This window comes from Leopardus geoffroyi, chromosome D4 (genome assembly GCF_018350155.1).
Source record: "Leopardus geoffroyi isolate Oge1 chromosome D4, O.geoffroyi_Oge1_pat1.0, whole genome shotgun sequence".
In the NCBI taxonomy this organism is placed as follows: Eukaryota; Metazoa; Chordata; class Mammalia; order Carnivora; family Felidae; genus Leopardus; species Leopardus geoffroyi.
In genome coordinates, this window is record NC_059342.1 from 3,113,396 (window position 1) to 3,126,713 (window position 13,318).

A 13,318-nucleotide genomic window follows, 5' to 3' on the forward strand; every position below is an offset into this window, starting at 1 on the left:
ACCAGGATAAATGGGGCTGCCCCCCCCCCCCACTATGGCCCCGCCGGGGCATCCCTGGAGGACGGTCTTGGCCCCGACCGGTCACCTCCCGCTTGTGGTGGCCCCTTAGCAGGGCCACGCAGGCTGGGCACTCTCATCCAGGCATAGGGACTCGGGGACACAACAGAGGGGACCCCAAACGTGGGTCCAGAACAGCACCAGCCCGAGGAGAGGCCTTTGTTTCCCATCTTTTGGGCCCCTTGTTGGTGAGACACGTGGGCTGGTGAGGGCTGAGGAAATGTGACGCTCCATGCTGCTCTCCTGCTTTCTGCCAGGGACTCAGGAAGTGGTGTGTGTGTGTGTGTGTGCGCGTGCACATCGACGGGCCTGGCGACTGGGGGGGCCTCGGCCTGAGGCTCCATTTCCTGCAGAACTGGGCCTGGAGCCTAGCCAGCTGGCCGTGCCGCCCACGGGGGCCCCCACTCCCGGCCCTGGGCACCCTCTCTGCGAGCGTGGTACATATTTCCCAGCACACATGCGGACCGGCCACGGGCTGGCCCCGGGGACACGCGGGGCCGTGAGCGCTGACGGCCACCGCCCAGGAAGAGCTCTGCTGGAGAGCCTGCGTCCAGCCCGCCGCCCTCACACCAGGTACAGCGTGGAGGGCACGGGGCCTGGCCCGTGGGACCAGGTCGGCCTGTGCAGGGCCCCTTGGGGGGGAGGGCTGTGGCCCTGTGGACTTGGGGACGCCTGGGGGCTGACCACAGACTAACGCGGCCGTGTCCCCCTTCGTGAACGGCCCCTCCTGGCTGTAGCACCCACTGCCGGGCCTCACCCGGGCACTTCTCCCTTCCCGTGACCACATACGCGCGGACGCGGTCGAGACACAAAGGCGCCACCACTGCTCCCCGGGAGTCCCTCTGGGCTCACGCTCAGTGCCTCCCAGTCACGCCCCTGCGAGGACACCTGCGCAGCCGCGTGCCGGACACAGCAAGGGACGTGGGCCAGGCCTGCAACGGCCCACCGAAGGCCGAGTGCAGGCAGGGCTGCCCCAGGGGAGCCGCTGGGCAGCAGAGAGGGAGGCGGACCTCGACCGGGCACCAGGCACGGCTCCCAACAGGGCTCAAACGCGAGGAGGTGCAGGAGAACCCTGAGCCTCGCTCCAGATGGGGGGGGGGGAACTGAGACACAGCCCCCAGCCCCCCTCCCAGCCCTCCACCTGTACAGGGGCCCCACAGCGCGTCCAGCCCTACCTCCAGGCACGGGGTGCTGGGCACCCCTGGAGAGAGAACCAGACCCCAGCCGGGCTGGCCCTGGGGCGACCGGGAAAAGCAGACGGCTCCTCTGGTCTTTGGGCCTGGTCAGCAGCCAGCGGCTTCCCCAGGAGCTGTCGTGGCCCCGCCCCACCTGCCTCCGGGTCCCTCAAGGACCCTCTAGTCCCGGAAGCTCTGGGCCCGGAAGCTGATGCGCTGTGTGTGGGGGAAGGGTGTGGAGAGGCCCGCAGAGCACACAGCACATCCACCCACCAGGCCCCTGACCACCAGGCCCCCGACCACCAGGCCCCCGACCACCAGGCCCCTGACCACCAGGCCCCGGCAGGGAGGCAGCCCCCGTCCTCGCCTCCCCACACCCCCGCCCCCCGAGCTTCCGCAGGAGGCAGCCGCCCCCACCCTCCCGGTGCCTTTACCCTCAGCCTGTGAGATGCCAAGGAGACACAGCTGGGGGCCGGACCTCCCCATCTTCCCAGCACGAGCCTCCTCGGGTGGGAAAAAGAGCTGGTCAGGTCACCAAAGGACACCAGGGACGTGCCGACTGCTTCTGGGGGCTTTTCCATCCACGCGATGAACCACGGACCACTGTCCTCATCGCCATCCCTGTTTCATAAGAAAACCAAGCCCTGGACACTTCCGGAGGTCATGCCAGCAGTGGACTCAGAGCCTGAAACCTGGTGTTTGCCCCCAGACTGTCCCCAGCACCACCTTAGGACTCCCCAGGGCCGGAGAGCAAACGCCCCTCCTATGCAGGAGACCCTGACCCGAGTTAGGAAACACACCTGGCCTAACTGGGCACTTTTAAACCCAGCTTCTCGCCAACATCTTAAACGTGCTTCAAATTAGGGGCACAGCAGGTGCGGCATAAAGGACGGTCTGAGGGGGCGCCCGGGTGGCTCAGTCAGTTAAGCGCCTGACTTCAGCTCAGGTCATGATCTCAGGGTTCTTGAGTTCGAGCCCCGTGTCGGGCTCTGTGCTGACAGCTCAGAACCTGGAGCCTGCTTCGGATGCTGTGTCTCCCGCTCTCTCTGCCCCTCCCCCGCTCATGCTGTTTCTCAAAAATAAAGATTAAAAAAATAATGACAAATAAATAAATCAAGGACCGTCTGAGCGTGGCCGGCGCACCGGGCCCCCCCCCCCCCCCACCCCGGGAGTCTGGGAAGCGTGCCTTTCCAAATAAACACCAGGCACCGCGCGACCAAATAACTGACCCCAACAGATGAGCGCACAGGGAATGAAGGGCAACAAGTCTCGTGCTCAGAACGAGGTCCCCAGGTGTGGGTTCAATGTCAAGCTGTCTCAAGACGGGGACGTACGCTCAGGTGACAATAAACCCTCATTAAAACAAACGCTGTGTCAGCACCTCCAAGGCTGCCGCTCCTCCCTGACGGCCTGGTGGTGGTGGCGGGGAGCGGGGGGGGGGCGGCCGAGAGGGTGGCCCTGAGGGAAGTGGGCACGCCTTGCTGCCCAGGAAAGGCCCCAGGCTTGGGACGGCAACCCCAGCCACAGAGAGGGCACTCGTTACAAAATTTCAGAGCCGGATGGGTTTTTCCACAATAGTCTGTCACCTTACAGACAAATGTGAAGCACGTGCCCGAGCTCGCCCGACCCCCCTGTCCACCCCTCCCCCAATCCAGTCCCTGGGGCCACATCTCCTCTACCCTGAAAAGCCAGAGGAGAGGCACGCTGGGCGGCCCCTCACACACACACCTGCACGGACCCTGTGTCAGTGAACTGGGGCCCCTCAATCTTTTTTTTTTAAATGTTTATGTTTGAGAGAGAGACAGAGACAGAGCGTGAGCAAGGGAGGGGCAGCGAGAGAGGGGGAGAGAGAGAGAGAGACAGGATCTGAAGCAGATTCCAGGCTCCGAGCCGTCAGCACAGAGCCCGAAGCGGGGCTCGAACCCACAAACCTGGAGTTCGTGACCTGAGCCGCAGTCCGACGCTTAACCGACTGAGCCACCCAGGCGCCCCAAGGGCCCCTCAATCTTGAGTGGGAAGCAAGTTACTGCCTGTCTGGGGGTGCCTGCCGCCAGGCTGCAAAACCCACCCGGTGAGGGCGGAGCGGCGGCCAGGCTCTCCCGAGGACTCCGACAAGCGCCGGAGGCCTGTGTCCTCGGCCTCAGCAGTTCAGAAGGACGCCAGCCGGGAACGCTGACGTCCACGCGGCCTCATCAGCGAAGACTTATCGTCCAAATGCGTAGCCGTCAGGACCCGGCTAAGTAAGTAACATCATAGCACGCTATGCAGGCGACACAAACCATCCGGTCGACCGCTGCCGGACGGACGAGGACGGATGGACACAATGTATCATTAAACGCACGGAGGACAGGATACAACAGCACGGAACGTCCGCTTACTCACGTCAAAAGCGGTCGGGGAGGCTCACGCCCTGCGCGGCCCGGGCTGGCCCCCACCCCAAGCACCCAGCACCCACGCACGCAGACTCCGCGATCCCGCCGGGGCGGTGCTACCTGCCTTTCAGGTGAGCCCGCCGCGGCCAGGTGCACCTGATCTCCGGGCCCGGCGCCAGGCCGTGACCACCTGTCACGGGGATGGGTGGGGGATGGGTGCCAGCTGCAAGCAGCACCTAGTTGTGGGCCAGCGACCTCAGGGGCATTTCTAGATACCTTCTTCGGACTCTATCTCCTGACTTCTCTTATATTCGAAAACGCACTTTTCAGCGTTTCTCCTCCAGAACAACCATGCTGTTTGCAAACATCTGCAGTGTCCCCAGATTCTGTCTCTCAGCCTCTCAGGCTCTCCTGCAGTGAATGGGGAGGTGGCCTGAGCTCCCAGGAGCGCATTCAGGGACACCTGTGTCCCCGTGGCCCCCTCTGCCGGGAGGGGCCATTCACGGCTTCATCTCTCCGTGGTCAGCGCCTCCTCCTCCTCCACGTCCGTGGGCCCTGCCCCGCCCGCCGAGGGCTGGCCACCCATTTACCCGCCAAGAGGGATGAACAGGAGCCAGGGCGTCAGGGCCTGGCCGCCACCCAGGTTCGAGCCGTGTGACCCGGGCCACCTACGTGCTCTGGCCCTCAGGTTCTGAGCCGTAAGACAGAGCTGGCCTCGCGCGTGCGCGGGCTTTTATAAGACCCCTCACTCGGCACAGAGGACGGATCTGTTGCTGTCCGTGATGACGTGATTCAGACCCAGCACAAAACGGGGTCTGCTGAGCCTCTGGGGAGAGGGTCCCATGGCAGCAGAGCCGCAAAATGACCACCTGCCAGGTTTCAGATTGAGCTCTTTGTACACCTCCCTGCCCCCCCCCCCCCCCCCCCCCCCAGGAAAGAGCTCAGAGCGGGAGAGCTTGCGCTCAGTGCCAAGGAAAGCCACCTGGTCATCGTGCTTCTGTGTGATCTTGTCTCCACCTCTGACCCTCAGGTCCAGTCCTAAGGGATGTCACCGGGCAGAGCGGCACCTGCTCACTCAGGGGCCCTGACAGCCGGAGCTGCTGGCGTGAATACTGACCCGGGCAGGGACTGACATTCACACTCTAAGGCAGAAAGAGGGAGAAGACCCGGGGGTGGGGCGGGGCGGGTGGTCGGGGTCACACAGGAAGCCAAGTGGAGGCCGAGGCCAGGAGGGAGGTCCCCCGTGGGCGCACCCTGCACAGGCCCCGGGGCCCGGAAAGTGAGGCCTGCGGGAGCAGAGCCGGCTGCCTCGGACGCTGCACTCCCCAGAAGGCACGTTCCTGAGACGTCTAGTAACGGGCATGAGCCGGCCGGCTCCCCGGGACGTGGCGGTCTCTCGGGGGATATAAAGCAAAGGGCCCTCCCCACTCTCAGGCGTGGCTGCCACGGGATCTCGGAATTGGTCAGTGGTTGGACCGTGAGCCTCGGAAGAGAGAAAGTGTCACCAGCACCCACACAGCCAGCGGGCTGGCACAGAGCCATCCCCAACAGCCAGGCCCAGGGCTGCCCCAGGCTGGCCAGGCACAGCTCCTGCCCTGCCTTGGTTTCTCCATCCCTCCACCCACATCTGCCGAGGCCCACGCCGGCCTACCCACTTGAGGCAGGCTTGACCCCCCCCCCCCCGCCCCCAACACTTGCAGTCGGGGGAGGGAGCGCTGAATGGCCGTCACGGGAGGACCCGGGTACACACTGGCCTTTGCAAACAAGACAGAATCAGGGGTCAGGCCGGCAGACTGTGGTCAGAGCAGACCGGGTGGCTTCTCTGTGATGCTCTGGGCCGCTGCTTCGCACACCCGGAGGAGAGCCAGGAGGGGACCCTAAGGGGGACCTGGGGGCCCAGATCTGAGGGGGTGCTGTTAACAGGGGGCACAATCACAGCCGCCTCAGTGAGAGCCCAAAACACTAAGGCACACGCGGTGGGGGCCTTTCCTAATGACAGCACCGCGAACAAACAAAAAGCCAGCCGGGCTGACTGCGTACCCCGTGACAGGTGAGCCCGGCCGTGTAGACAGAAATACACGCCCGGACCACAGCAGGTGCAGCCCCGAGACCGCGGCCGTCAGTGCTTCCTCCCCGCAGCTCCTGCCCCCATTTGGGGTTCGGCGCCCCAAGTCGAGACAGATGGAGAGCCCGCCGGAAGAAGCGGACACGGGCTCAGACGGGTGCTGGCACTCCCACGTTCCGGGAGGCAGAAACACAAGGTGACAGCGTCCGCACACATTGAATTCCAGGGGCTTGAGAAACCGCCCTCGCGAGAAAGACACTCTGGCCCCTTGTCCTCTGAAGCGGGAAATGCACTCCCGGTGTGAAGGACCCCCCCCCCTCCAGGAGGGGGAAGGCACCCGTGTCGCCGGAGACCGGGAACGGGGCCGAGAAGGCTGCAGAGCGGGACGGCGCTCCCGGAGCCCAAGCCCCCCGTTTCTTTGTCCAGGCTGCTTCGGTCACTTCTTAGCGTCTCAGATCCTTGGGGCTCCCCTGTTCACGAAATTCCACTTGCTTTCCTCCTGTTGACACGTCTTCTGCCGATTCTAGATCGCTGGAGCATCGTGTCCCCTCCTGCAGGGAACGGGCACCCCGTCAGCCGCGTCAGAGGTGCCTCCCGTGCCCTCCAAGGTGAAAGGTGACCGGGCTCCACAGCCTGCACCAGGCACCCAGGGCCCAGCCCTCAGCCCTTGACCTCTCCATGACTTGTCTCGAGGGGACATGGGTGGCAGGAAGGTCACACGGCTCCCTGCGCGTGGAGCGAGGGGCAGGGTCCAGCAGGGTCTGCTCCCTTCTAGAACCTTCTGCCCCCGGTGACTCTGCCCTTCCGCCAGGGCCAACTCCGTGAGTGGAGAACGCACACAGCACTGCCCTCGGGGGCCAGGGCTGACACCTGTCGCCAGCCGTTTGAGTTTCCGGACTGGCAGACCCTGGCCAGGAGACACAGTAAGACTTCTGAAAAATCGCTCGGGCTGCCCGCCTGGTCAGTCACACTCAGCCTCGTCCACCTGGTTCCTGCCCTGTGGCTGCCCCCTCCCACCACCCCACCACCCCCAGGGACGCCCAGTGGAGGGCGGGTCAGGGTCTCCGCCCCCGTGTAGGCCGGACTCCAGGAAGTGAGGCCGTCAGGAGGGTGCTGGCTGCTTTATGGAACAAGAACCCCTCTTCCCACCAAGATTCCTGGCCACGCTCTCCAGGCTGAGGTCCAGAAGAGCCCTGAGGTGAGGTCGGCCACTATATGTGTGCTTGGTGTGCATGTGCGTGGTGGCTGTGTGGGAGGTGTGCGGGGTGTGTGTGTGGCATGGCTCTGTGCCTCTGTGTGTGCGTGTTCTGGAACCGGGCGGGAGCTGACAAGCAAGGGGAGTCCAGGGTCAGAGCTGGGGGACAGCTGAGCCGTGGTTCTCCACGGGTCTGGGAGAGGCAGCTGACGTGGGCTTCCCCTGAAGGCCCCCGTGGGGACATCAACAGTGACTGGCGGGAAGTGTCACGCTTCTCACTCCTATACGATGCCACCTCCCCCAAACTCGAGGTTCAGATCGTACCCTACGCATGGCACTTCCCCCCAGACCCGAGTTCGGGGACAGTGGGGGTCCCGCGTCCTGCGATCGGGCCCGCAGGAGGGGGTCGGGGGCCAGGTGCTGGAGAAAGGCTCCAACCATCTGGCTTTCAGGACGTTCCAGAAGAAGCCGGAAGCAACCGTAAAGGAAATGAATCCGCTGGCCTTGCTGACACAGAGCTAGTCCTCAGCCGCAAGGAAGGCAGCCTGCACGTGTCCCCCGCAAACACGGAGCTGGGACACAGGCACCCAAGTCGTGAACCGTGGCCGAGGAAGGAGGGGGTCCGACATCTGGGGTCCGACTGGGGCTGCGTGTGGAACTGAAAGGTCAGGATGAGCTGACGGACGTACAGGCCAGCCGGCCTCACGGGCGAGGACACACGGGCACCCGTGACGGGGCACAATCCGACCAGGGCAGTGTGGCAGCAGCGGAGCACCCAGGGTCGGCCGCGGGCTCTTGCATCTGGAACCCGCAGCCGCCCTCACGCGCACCGGGGGCTGCTGGCTGCGTCTGCCCGGATCGGCCGCTGCCCGTGTGGCCCCGGGGAAGCGCTCTCCCAGGCCCCGCTCACACCTCCCCTGCGCGTGCACGCGGGGGGCCTGCCCGTCCAACTGACCCTGACGGCACGACACCCCGTGCACAGCGCTGGCCGGGTCCCTGGGGCAGGAAGGGGTCTGGCCGGCCTGGCCCAGCGACGGCCCGCCCTCCCGCCCCATCCCTCTCAGAGAAGCTGAGCCCCACACACGTCCCAAGACACACGCCGTCCCCTCCCGGGGTACAGTCCTCCACCGGCGGGACGTCGGCTCCTCCCGAGCTGCTGCCGCCGCTCTAGGCACCAGCTGCGCCCACGCCTACAGGGAGTGGCTCAGAGCTCCGTCCCAGACCAGCAGCAGGAGTGAGCGGGGTCCTGGGGGCACACGCACGTGGGTCGCCCCCCCACGGCCCCCGTCTGCACAAGCCCTCCAGGTGATCCCGAGACACACTACGGTGCGAGCACCACCGGCCCGCAGGATGCACTTGCACGCTGGCCTTCACGTCTTCTCCGCTGCGTGGCCACGTTCGTGGCTGTGTCCCTGTAAATGGATGCGAAGCTTCTCTGAGCACAAGACCGGACCCCGAGGGGCCTCGTTGGTTTCCTACGGCTGCAAGTCACCACCAACTCAGTGGCTTCACACGACATAAATCTGTTACACAGCAGTTCCGAGCTCACAAGCCTGACGTGGGGCTTGCTGGGCCAGCACCCACGAATCGGCTGGCTCCTTCTGGAGGCTCCGGGGGGAATCCATTCCCTTGCCTTTCCAGCTTCCTGAGGCCACCACCTTCCTGGGCTCATCTCGTCCCTTCCTCTGTCTTCAGGAGCCAGTGAAGAGGGTCAGAACAGGCCACGCCCAGGCAGGCCACTTTGGCAGAAGGATTATTTTCAGCTGAAGGCAACTGAGAAAATAGCGTCCTGCATAAAAGCCGGACACAGATTTCCCTTCATAAAAGTGTCCCTGAGAAGGCACCGAGATGACTCTGCGTAAGGTAAGACCGGACCTTACGAAACATCCCTTACTTACCAGTTTCCTAGTCACCTGCCCACAATTTACGGCCCCTAGGAGCCCAAACCGCCTTCCCTTTATCTCGTCGCTTACCAATTTATTGCCCTTGGTTACAACGCTACACAAACCCCAAGTCTAACTGCTTCCTTGGGTTTTTACTTCTTTTCTGAAAAGCTCCTGCGCATGTGACGGTATTAAAACGTAGGTGCCTTTTTTCCTGTTAATCTGTCATTTGTCAGTTTAATTCACAGGCCCCACGGACAGGATCTAAGAGAGTAGAGGAAAAGCTTTTCTCTCCCTTCACCAGCAGCACCCCCTCTCCTCTCTGCCCTCCAGACTCTCTCTCATTTAGGAACTTTGTGATTACATTCAGGCCCCGCCCAGAGAATCCAGGATAATCTCCCCGTCTCAAGAGCCTGAATTTAATCACACCTGTGAAGTCCCTCCACTGGTAACATACAGTTGACCCTTCAACAACACGGGTTTGAATCGCACCGTCCACCTACACGTGCATTTTTTTCAATAGATACAGTCTCCTCCTGTAAATGTCTTTTCTCTTCCTTACCATTTCCTTAATGACGGTTTCTTTTCTCCAGCTTCCTTTACTCTAGGAACACAGCACAGGGATACAAGCAACATGCAACCTAAGTGTTAATTGGCTGTTGATGGTTATCAGTCAGGTTTCTGGTCAAAACTCAGTATATTAGTGGTTAAGCCTTTGCAGAGACGAACGTTCTACACAGATTTCCAACCGTGCGGGTCACAGGTTCCAGGGATTTGGACATGGATGTCCACAGGAGCCAGTCTTCTGCCTCCTGCAAGCCCCTACAGACCCCTCCTGCTCTTTGGTAATGTGGCCCCATACGGGCACACCTCCTGGGTTCTGTTTCTAGAAAACAAATTACTTTTTTTGGTGGGCTTCTGATTTCTTGATGCTGAGAAGTAATCAACACGTGATTTTTCATTCTGGGAAGTCCAAACATAACCGGTCTGCCTTCTGAGAGCTCTGAGCCCCCCCGGGGGCTCCCTGCAGGACGGTGGGGAGGGGTTCCTGCACTGCGTGGGAGGTGCCAACACAGACGGGCACGCTGGGAAATCAGGCGAAGGGCAACCTTCAGGTAGGGTTTGTTAGCTTTAAGAACTGCTGGTAGGATAAAGATCTAAGAGACTCTTCACTCGAAATGCAAAACAACCAGGAAACCGACACATTCCAAGGCAATCTTGGCCAGAGCGGTCATTCAAATGCAAATTTTACCCCAATTCTAGAAGACTAACAAGCACCCTGTGGAGAGCCCCTCCAGCCTGAATTCCAAGCTCAGAACAAGCCCCAGCAGCTCCCAGACCCCGGGGCTCTCCCCACACAGCATCTTTTCAGGAGGCCCCTAAACACTGGCGGCCTCTTCAAGCAGGCGCTGCGGGTTTCCTGGTGCTTCTGGCCCTGTCCCACAGCCCCGCCCCCCCAGGGACTGCACCTGCCCCAGGTCTCCAGGCCAGACTGAACAGGGCGCCTGGAGTGCACGTGGCTGTGCCCACCACGACCCAGCCCAGACCCTGCACGGCAGCCGCACCGCTCCCCTGCACAGAGCTGCCAGTGTCGGAAGCCTGGCCTACACATTCCACCCACACCGGCCCTCCCCAGCGCCGTCCCCGGACAGCCAGGCCTGGTGTCCCCTGCCCCCGGCCACTCCCACGGCGCCCACGGCCTTCACCAGCTTCCTTGAAGAGTGTGCACGAGATGTGTCCACAGGGACCTGAATCAGCCCCCTAGGCGGGGACCCGGGACAACGCCCAGGCCAGCAGAGCGCCCGCCCAGAATCACGCCTGCTGGCCAGCGGGACAGACAAACGGACTTCTCACGGACAGGCTCCTCCGGTCCTCAGGAAGGGTGGCTGCCCATTCGTGCCTCGGTCACGGGGGCCAGAAGGATGCCGGCCGGCCTCCTTAACTCAGCTGTCTCCTCCTCCTCCCCTGAGCCAAGACATCCGGGAAAACGACAGCCTGTCGTCCGTCCGTCCGCAGGGCTGATGACACACACAGGTGTGCCAGGGACCCAGCCGCCCTGTGCACAGTCCCCGGCCAGCCAGGCGGGGCTGGCCGCTAGCACCCCCGTTCCTCGGGGAGGGGTCAAACACCACCACACACGGCAAACGCTCAGCAAGATCGAGCTCGGATTTTCACACGTTCTTGTACCCAGGGCTTTGAGCAACCTCTGGGTTTTCTAGTGGAACGTGACAAGTCATGTCCTCTGTAAAACAGGAAAGAAGGAAACACACTGGACGTCTGGCCGCCCGCCAAACCCCTGCCGCCCGCCCGGCCAGCCTCACCTCTCCCGGGGCTGCGCTCCTGCACGGGCCACGGGAGGACGGCGCTCAGGACCCCGCCGGCCCAGCCCTCGCTGCCTCCGGGGACCTCTGCTGCAGGGGCTTCGGTCCTGACGCGGGGGAGGGGGAGTCTCGGGACGAGCCTGGACGGGGCCGCTGGGACCAGCCTCGGGGACCACAAGGCGCCCTTCAGCAGCGGGACAAGGCGGTGCTGCGGTGAGCCTCCCTCGGGCCGTGGAACACGCTTGCCCCATTCTCGTCCCTATCAATGGCGGGCTGTGCACGATGTGGGCTCGATTGTTCTTGTGTGTGGGCCCATTCAGGGCCCAGGCCGAGGAAGGAGAAGGGGTGTGCTCCCCCAGGAGAAAGGCCACTTAGAGCCACGTGAGGACACACAGTAAGTGCCCGAGGGTCCTGCAGGCCAGGCCACCGCGGTTACCGAGGGCTTGGGGCTCCGGGACGAGGACAGGCGAGCTTGCAGGCTCTGAGGGGCCCTGAGGGAGCCCCTCGGCCCCTCTGAGCATCCGGCCTTGGAAACGGGGAGGGTCGGGGCGCCTGGGCTTGCAGTCAGGGCAGATGAGGCAGGGACGTAGGCAGAGCACCTGCACATTGCGGGCCACGGCACAGCTGGGCAGAGCGCGACTCACCCGGGGAACCAAACCAAGTGCTGGCGAGGGACCAGCGCCGCCTCCTGGCCCCTGTGGGTGCACCTCACCCACAGCACTGGCATCCGTGTGACCCTGCAGGCCTGGAGAGAGGCACCCGGAGGGGACGGTGGCACCCACCCTGGTCTCCAACAACCCCAAGGACATGGGCAGTGGGCGGGCAGGCTCCCACAGAAGCCGCGGGCGACTCCACCCTCCACAAGAGGAGGACGCGGTCCTGGGACACAGCGGTGCTCGGTGACATTGGACACTGACCTACGTGTGCCCCCTACAGCCTGTGCTGTAGTCACAGCGGTCACCAGGACGGAGGTCTGGCTGACGCATCCAGCGCTGAAGGAAGCAGAAATGTGACCTGGGCGGGCACAGGTGACCGTCACAACACGCCGAGTGCTCGAGCCTTGCGCGATGGACGGACGCTGTGCTGCAGGTGCAGGGTGCGGCCTGGCAGGACAGACACGTGCTGGGTCCCCACCTCCGGGTCTAAGATCCCTGCGCCCAGCACACGAAGATGAGGTCCCTCCCAGCCGGGAAGCGGACGGCCCTTGCCCCTTCTAACTGGGCGCCTAGGAACCCACGAGGCAGCCAGGGCAGGAGACGCAGTGAGATGGTGGTGAGAAGGAGGAGGCAGGCCCTGCACAGAACAGGCCACCTGATTCCAGTCCCCTGTCCCCGGGGACCTCTCCCTCCTCCACCGCCCTTCCAGAGCCTGGGTGACCACACCCCCAGCACCAGGCGAAGGAGGAGGAGGAGAAGGAGGAGAAGGAGGAGGAGGAGGAGGAAGAGAAGGAGGAGGAGGAGCAGGAGGAGGAGGAGGAGGAAGAGGAGGAGGAGGAGGAGGAGGAGGAGGGGGAGGAGAAGAAGGAAAGGCAGGGTGGCCACAGCAGGTGCAGCTCACACGGGCTCCCGTGGGTTTGGGGCAACTTTCAGGGCCTCCCCGGTCTCATGACGGCACGCGTGGGAAGTCCAAGAAGGCGCACTCCACGGCGGGTGCCCGGGGAGCCGGGGGCGCTGAGCAGGTCTGGAAACCAGACGCAAACCCCCGCGTCGCAGGCTGACAGTGGCCCCAGGGACACCTGCGTTAAGAACATGCTTTCTCCTGTCATTTGTGACAGACCAAGAATGTTTCTGGCCTCAAAGCTGTTTTGAGACAACGAACTCCAGAATTATGTTCTTTGACTGCAATTGCACACAATTTACCTATCTTGAGACGTTTATGAAGTCTGCAGTATGCGTTGCAATTTGAGGATGTTTTCAGACTTACAGTCCTGCGCTGGCTAATTAAAGAACAGGATGTTTTGAACTGGATCCCACTTCCATCGAAAAATGCACTTGACTCCAGGCTAGCTCAGCAGGCACATCTCAGGACGACTGCCGGCCCCGGAGTTCACCCAGAGCTCAGGAAGAAGCAAGAGAAGTGTGTACTATCAATTTTTTTTTTAATGTTTATTTATTTTTTGAGAGACAAACAGAGCATGAATGGAGGAGGGGCAGGGAGAGAGGGAGACGCAGAATCCGAAGACAGGCTCCAGGCTCCGAGCTGTCAGCACAGAGCCCGACGCAGGGCTCGAACCCACCGCCCGCGAGATCA

At 62.9% G+C, this 13,318-nt stretch overlaps 1 protein-coding gene across 5 annotated transcripts in view; it reads right to left on the reverse strand.

Moving 5' to 3' along the window:
* Positions 1-13,318, reverse strand: part of SEMA4D (semaphorin 4D) — a 95,103-nt gene that overhangs the window by 44,441 nt on the left and 37,344 nt on the right. The window contains exon 1 of one of the 5 annotated variants that reach the window (XM_045469395.1): positions 11,069-11,191. The exons of 3 other annotated variants lie outside the window; for them this stretch is intronic. The gene's annotated coding sequence lies outside the window, so the exon portion shown is untranslated. Of the gene's footprint in view, positions 1-1,232; positions 1,347-11,068; positions 11,192-13,318 lie in introns of those variants that run through there. One more of the 5 variants, XM_045469396.1, reaches the window with a different exon arrangement.